The sequence below is a fragment of the Delphinus delphis genome, chromosome 6 (genome assembly GCF_949987515.2).
Source record: "Delphinus delphis chromosome 6, mDelDel1.2, whole genome shotgun sequence".
NCBI lineage: Eukaryota > Metazoa > Chordata > Mammalia > Artiodactyla > Delphinidae > Delphinus > Delphinus delphis.
In genome coordinates, this window is record NC_082688.1 from 67,842,098 (window position 1) to 67,850,409 (window position 8,312).

Below are 8,312 nucleotides of genomic sequence, written 5' to 3' on the forward strand. Positions count from 1 at the left end.
ATGTACATACCTTAAGTAAAAATACTTTTTTGCTAGAAAATGCTAAAGATCACCTGAGCCTTCAGCAAGTCACAGTAGTAACATCAAAGGTCACTGATCACGGATCACCATAGCAAATGTAATCATGATGAAAATTTTGAAATATTGTGAGAATTAACAAAACGTGACACAGAGACACAAAGTGAGCGAGTGTTGTTTGAAAACTGGCGCCAACAGACCTGCTCAGGGTGGGGTTGCCACAAACCTTCCATTTGTAATACACACAGTATCTGCGATCCACAACAGAGCAAAGCACGATGAAGCGTGGTACATGCCTGTAGTGGGAAGAAGGGAGCCACGGCACCGTCAGGAAGAAGAGCGAGTGCAGGCATCTCGGTGGGGGGGGGGGGGGGTGTGCAGACTCGGAGCAGGAGGGGTCTCACTCCCGGTCAGGCTTCCTACCCCCGAGGGCATGCACCGCATGCAGTGGCTGCGTGCTGAAATCCTGGGTGTGCGCCCTTGTCGGGGCTCCCGTCTATAGATCATTCCTACATTCAATCCTCACATGCACCCTGTGATCATGTCCATTGACATGTGGGTAGACAGAGACCCACAGAAGCCCAAGGTCACTCAGAATTCAAACCTGAGCAGCCTGGCTTCTTAGCCAGAGCCCTGCTCTTCCCCGCTATGCCGGCCTCAGCTCCTCCGTGCGCAAGCCGAGCAGCTGTGGCCGCCCAGGTGCGGGCACCTTTCTCTCCTACCGCTCAGAGGTTGGGAGAAGACGATGGCGGGACTCTTAATGGAGTTGTTGCTTTCTCCTCCCCTAAAATCAATTCTCATGGCACTGTAGGGCTCCTAGCTCCCCCTACTTTTAAAGCATTTAATAAAGCTACTATAGAGAGTGCAGAAACAAAAGCATACTTGCAGGGTTCTATATAAACAGGCTCTGGTGAAAGGGCAGCGTGTCCCCAGACCCGGAAGATGTCCACACAGGGACCTTTGTGTGAGATACGCTCCAGGGGACCCCAGCCTGAAAGCCCAACTCCAGCCTGTTTCCAGCAACTCACCCCCGCACGCGACACTCTGCCGAACAGCGTAAAAATATGCCAGAAAGCTCTTCTTGAAATTCTAACTATTTTCTAAGGAGTTGTGGGGTTTGCTTTAAAGAAAAGACCGATGCTAGCGCTATAAATACTCACATACCAGCAACCAAACAATGTTCCACAGAGACCCCCGTGGAGGGTTTTGGGGAGGAAGGAGTCAGAGACGCCAGAGCGAAAAGCCAGGAAGGCTCAAAGGGTGGGAAGGGCTCAGACAGCACGTATGGAAAATCTTCCAGCCAAAATCACAAAGCTCACCAGGCGAAAAAGAGAGATTCTGACCAAGATGCCACCAACCACAGTGTAAAAGTTTGGAATCTTAACCATGAGCCAGTCCTAGGATTGTAACGCCTCCTGCGAGAGTGCCCTGCTTGGCCTCAGGAGTTTCCAGGACTTAGACGAGATGAGCTCAGAAAATCTGTGGGCCCATCGAGACCAGACTGATCAACAATCACCAGAGCTCACTCATGTCCCAGCCTCCTCACCTTTGAAGAGAGGATACCTCATGGGATAGGGCTGTTGTAAAGAACTGGTTCACTCCTGTCGAGGAAATAGAAGGGGGCCTGGCATGTCACTGAACCATTCACTGCATGTTAATTGCTATTATCATCATCCAGGCTACCTTAGAGAGATGGGGAGATGACGGGCAGGGCTGGCAGGACGTTTGCTACGTCACGTTACTTCCCATTGTCAGCTTTCAGAGACCCTCGCTTATGTTTCCATTTTCAATTGAGAAACACATCAGTCATCCCTTAAAAGTTTAGTACCAGACAATAGCGTAAACAAGAGAGGTATTAGTGAACCAAGCTCTGTATCTTGGAAGAAAACAGATCCATCCACGTAGCAAACTCAAACATTCACCAAAATACTGACAAACTTCCAGAAATACTTCCCGAGACAGATATTATTTTATAATCCCAAAGTACAACATAGTCTCAATTCAAAATACCCAAATGTACACATAAATCCCATCTCCTTTGATTTAGTTAAAAAAAAAAAAAGAAGATGGAGAAATAGTCATTCATGAGCAAATACACAAGTAAAGTAAAGTAAAAGGTAAAATTAAGGATATCTCACTTACCAAGTGGTACGCTTTCTCATCAACAGCATGGTATTATCCTCTCACCTCATCCTGCAAATAAACCTAAAGGAAATAACCCAATTTTATTAATGGTTCTCAGCTTAAATGAGACAAGTTAGATCTCAATAATCTATCCGCAGGGCTCCCCACAATAGGCAAATTCATCCACAAGGAGAAACGGAATCGTGGGGTAGAGAGAAGGATGAAGCTTTTGGGAAATAACCCAATGAAAGCTGACCTGTCTAGCAAGCTTACCCATGGGAGAATAAATTAGGAAACAAAATGAGGTGACACCCCCTTGGTTTTTTCTCTGTCCCGCATTTCGTTTGATGCACCAACTGTGATTTAAGGACTTCAGGATTCAGACTCAGAATGCACTGAATGTGAGTTAAATCAGGGAAGGTTATCTACCCATGTCATAGACTGCCAGTGAGGAAAATATCGGTGTTGATGCAAGCCTTGAAGCGAATAGTAAAGAAGTGAATACCCAATGAATTCTACCAATCCTCTAAGATTAATCTAAAATTGTTATCTGCCCCCACCCACCCATCCTGTCCACTTGGAGATACCTGCACAGGTCAAATGTGTGTGAGCTGATCAGAGACTGTTATCTTCAACCAAATCTTAGCTTCTTACTCACAGCACCCCAAGGTTTTCAACTGTTTGCTGCCACCCCTAAAATTGGAAGGCAGGTATGGGTAATGAAGCGTCTGCTAATAACAACTGAGCTGTCACCTTCTCTGTCAACAAGAGGTTTACAGCTTCACTCAGATGGATTCTGTGAAGCACCTGGTCTCCATCAACCACATGTGTCACGCTTCTGATAACACAATATACAGATGTCACTCACCTCTGTTTTCCAAAGGCAAAATCCAACTTCAACCAAGGATTTCCCAGGCTGCTCCTAAAGATATAGTTTATATATGTGTAAACAGACATTAAATGTGCAGTTTTATGTGAGTGAAGAGAAAGCAGACAGTGGGGAATGGTTCTCCTGCCGAACATAAATAATGTTTGCTTAAGCAGAATGCTTAGGAGGACCTGAGAGATTGCACAGTCAGCACCCAGACCAGAAAGCAGGCCTGGGAAACCTGCTCCCTCCCTCTCCAAGATGCCATAAACAGCCTTCCTCCAGGTCTTTGTGATACCAGGGTTGACCTCGTTACAAATCCCACGAAGGACAGTAGACAAGCTGTGAACAACTTAGTTACCAGGTGAGCAACTCTAGGAAAGGTTTAATGGTCAAGGAAGGGAGTGCGGTGATGAAGTGTGTCATGGGCTTGGTTTTATTCCCCCAATCCCCACCACCATTTTTTTAAATAACAATGAAAGGGCCAGGAAATGACGTAGCTGAGGTCAGCTGAAGGTTGATGAAGTTGTTCGCCAGTCATCCAGGTAGCTCTCTGTCCCACAGCTGGAGCTCAGCAAGTCACAGTGCCAGGGCACAGAGCAGGTGCCAGATTCATGGACCAGCCACTCCTGAGCTGGATTTCTTCACCTGCACACCTCCCTGCTACTGGAGTAGAGACGCTCAAGGTAACCACCTGGGAGCAAACCCCCATGACCTAGATCCTCCCCTCCTTTTGCACTTGTGAAGGTCTAGCCTTTGCAACTTGGGCCCAGCTGGGATGGAAAATCGCCAGCCTCTTCATCTGGTCCTACTGGACCTCACTCTACTCGCCCCCACCAGGCAGTCCTCTGTCTCTTCTGATCTCATCTCCTTCCCCCTGGTTTCTTTTCCCATCACATACCTTTCCTTTCCCTCAGAGTTTGACCAGCTCTAACTAAGCACCAACTCTGTGCCAGGCCCAGGCTGGACCCTGAGGACACAGGGTGAAAGCCTAGTCTCTGCTTTGAGCCCCCAAGGAGCTCAGAGTCCAACCAAGAAAGCAGACACATCCCACCACTAACGCCAACGTGCCCTGCTCTTCCAAGTTTGGGGGATTCTCCAGCCCAGCTTTCTTCCTCATTTGGTCCTGTCCAGTCAGCAAGCCAGGGATCGCTCCTTTTATTCCTAATCCTCTCTCACTGGGGCTTTTACAAAGGTATCCCGACTGGAGTCCAGTCTCCTCCAATCCACTTCCCATATAGCAGCTAGCACTCTTCTTATACTACCTGCAAATACATCAACGTAAACTGGTGCATACGTGTAAAATTAACTTAAACCTACACCCTGGGACTTCCCTGGTGACTCGATGTATAAGACTCCACGCTCCCAATGCAGGGGGACTGCGTTCGATCCCTGGTCAGGGCACAATATGCCACATGCATGCCACAACTAAGGATCCCACGTGCCACAACTAAGGAGCCCAAGAGCCACGACTCAGGAGCCCATGTGCTGCAACTAAGGAGCCGGCAAGCCACAACTAAGGAGCCCACCTGCAGCAACTAAGACCAGCACAACCAAATAAATAAATATTTTTTTAAAAAGCCCTACACCCTAGGGGGCAGCTAGGTAACAATTTAATTACCTATTCACGAATCTACCCTCCAAAAGTGACCACTGCAAGCATTTCAAATATCGTTATCTAAATCTGCACCAGAGGGTTTGTTAATTACACAAAGTTCATTAATTACACACCAGTGAAATTAGCTATATTAGAGGACTGGAAAGGGTACACAAGCACCACTGCCCTTGTACAAACCATCTAAGTATCCAGCAAACCCAGCAGCCTAGAGCTGCAAGTCCAGAGCTCTCCTTGGTCCTGTGTATCCCCACTCCCCGCACCCAACCCTTGCTTGATCTGACCAGAGAAGTTTCTGGCTGATCTTACCACAAGAACAACCACCGTGGAGTGACTGTCAGAGTGCCTAGGGTTGTAATGATAGGATTTATTCAAGTTCACAGAGCAGGTTATGTGGCAGCACTGGGCCAGTTGGCGAGCATTTATGCCTGTCCCAGAATTTGGTCTGAGATTGTTTGCACTGAAACACACCATCTTAGGGAGTGAGGCTGTGTCGGTGGAAACACAGAACTCCAGCCTCTCTTAATGGAGCTCCCATTTTACCAAGATAACCTGGAAATTGTTGGTCAGCCAAAACAGCTTAAATTCATTCACAAAGAAATATTCTCAAAAGACGGTTTGGGTTATACCAGTCCTCTGTTTTTTTAAAGCCTTCTCCACCTTCCTACTTTGTCAGGATAAGGGACAGACTCCTTAAAATGTCCTGAGGCACCCTGCAAAAGCCCAGCCTCATCTCTGGCTGCTTTCTCTGGGTGACTGGCCTCAGTTCCTTGAAGGCTCCAGGGCCCATCCTCCTTCCCCTTGTCACCTTCCCATGAGCCATGGAACACTGGCCGCCATACCCCCCACCACCTACTCCTCCCTTGGGAGTTTCCCTGGCACCCAGGGTGGGACAAATATGGAGGCTGTCAGATTTATTTACCACATCTCCTCTTGTAAATAGAGTGCTAAAACGATCTGTTGTTTTGCTGAAAAGATGATGATGGGTGGGGATAAAGACGACAATGACCAACGGAAGACTATACTGCATGACGTGACAGAAGGACGAAGAAATCCTAAAGGACGAGATCTGGATAACTGTGGCTGGAGAGGCTGGGGAGAGAGGAGACAGAGGAGGGAAGGGGGAGAGGTGAGGGGAGTCCCACCTCAGCATCATACTTACAATCTCAAGGAAGCCATCACCACCCTTCAAGCTAACTCCCTGCCCTCTCCCTCCCTCCAAGCACCCAACACAATTACAATCACCTGACCCATCCCGGTGCCTGGTAACTCAGAAGATCCTTCCTTCTGTACTTCAGGAAAGACCCCTTTCTCCCTAAAAGCTGTAGTGGAGAAAGGGGAGGCAGAAAGAGGAAACATGTCTGGAAATTCTAGGATATTCCAGTCACCCCTTACCAGGGACCACACTGGGACCACAGCGGTAAGTGGAAGTGCCAGGCCTGTCTGGCTGCAGAGCCTCTTCAAAGGCCTCACTGCACCTCGCTTCCCATTTGAATGGCGGTCCTGCATTCAGATGCCCTATCCCAGCCCGCCTCGACCTCAGTGGACAGCAACTCCATCCTTCCAGGCACTCAGCCCAAAGGTTCTGGAGTCATGCTGATTCCCTGTTAATCTCACTCCACCTCCAATGAGCAACACAGTGTAGTCTACTCATTGCCCCCATTTCTACCAGCCAGGTGTGGACCTGAATCATTCTCTACGTCATAAGCCTCCTGCCGAGCCCTGCTTCTACCCTTGCCCACTGCCGCCCCTCACAGCAGCCGTCAGGGTGACCACAGTGACAGCTGTAATAGAAACCTGATCTGGGCACTTCTCAGTTGGCTCCCCTTAGAGTAAAAGCCAAATTCCTGGCAATGGTCTCTACAGCCCTCACGGGCCTCCTGACTGCTCCCTGGACACCCCTAGACCAAACTGTGCCCACCCTGGGGCCTTTGCACTAGCTGCTCCCCGAGAGCCTCACCTCTCCCTTTGAGACTCTCAAGGACCCCCTTCTCAGTGAGGTCCACCCGGACCGTTCCCTTCAAGACACCCTGTACCTCCCGGAGCTCCCGGGCCCTCTTTCATCCCGATCACCTTTTCCTTTTCCCACGGCTCTTATCACCTTCTAACTTACAATACACAGGAGGCTTTTTATTTATCATGTGCGTATTACTGCATTTCTATTATATATTCCACACTATTAGATACAGTCATATATTAGTGAACTGCACAGTACACCTATTTATTATTGAACGTCTGTCTCCCCCACTAGACTGTAAGCCCCACGAAGGGTAGGATCTGCATCTGCTCTGTTTACTGATATAGCCCGAAGCACCTAATAAATATCTTCTGAAGGAATGAACCAATCTATGTATGTATGTGTGTACAGGTGGCTGGGAGGGGGAGGACGAGGGAGGGTGGTCAGCGCTATGACAGACGGGGCGTGATGTCCCTCCTGGTGACGGAGCTGAGACAGTAGCTGTAGGACTGTGGGGGGCAGGGAGGCGTATCTAGGGGGCGGAGGCACATATGATGGGATGTGTGGAGGGAGAAGGGAAGATTTCTGAGAAACCACCCATCAGACAGGGAATTCATTGGATGGAGTAGAGGAAACGAAAGCCCATGGAGACGCGGGAGAACACCTAAGGGCCATCTGGATGGGTCCCCTGGAGGTGCCCACAGGGCAAGGGCGTGGCGAGAACTATGGCTGACCCAGGAGTCTGGGGAAAAGGGCTGCACAGACACTGTGATAGCCTCAAGTCAGACAGACCCCTGGGGCAGCCAGGCAAGCAGAGGTAGGAGATACAGCAATGTTCAGATCTCAGGGACACAGCCTCCCTTTGAGAGCTTATAATAAAACATACACAGCAGATGTGACTGTATGTTACCAAATCACAAGATGAAAATAACTTCTTCCTTGGAAAATCCCAAGGGATCTTTTTCTAAAGTGATTAACTATTTTAGACCAAAAGCTTAAAATGTAAAAATCTCTGCAAATAACCTTCATCTCTAAATGTAATCATTCCTCATTATACATTACACTTGTAAGTAAGTGAGTATCATGGAAAGAAGCCCTATTGCAACTTAATCAACATTTTTGTATCTATGTGTGTGTGTGTGTGTGTGTGTGTGTGTGTGTGTGTGTGTCCAGAAGCAATTAGTGACTAGGTCTGAATGCTAACTCAGTACTAGGTACAGTGGCGAATCACTCACACATACAATTACCATTCCCAAAGTTCTTTCAACCTTATTATTTCTGAAGCCACACACCTGCACACCACAGAGCCTTTGAAAAGCTTTCCAAATTCCATTTTTTTCTCTCAACTTCAAGAGCCTCCTGCCTCTCTCTAGTAGTGCTCCCCTTCCTCCAAATCCACGGCATCATTCGAAAACATCTTCACTGTTCACAAGGTTTGTGTGTGTATAAAGTGAGGTGGTATGTGCTGGTGCTGTGGGAACTCGACAGAGTACGGCACAGGAGATACGCACTTGTGTCCACCGTCCCGTGCGTGAACTTTCTCAGGCTCCCTGTGCCCTGCGCTCCGGCTGTGCCATAACTTCCCATTTACCAAGAAGCCACACGATCTCAACGGACGGTGAGCGGGACCCTGAGGCACGGCAGGATCCACTGTGTTTCTGCATCATCGAAGAAAGGTCCGACCGCATGTTTGCATGCGTATGTGTTTTATCACATTCTAAACTTCTTTG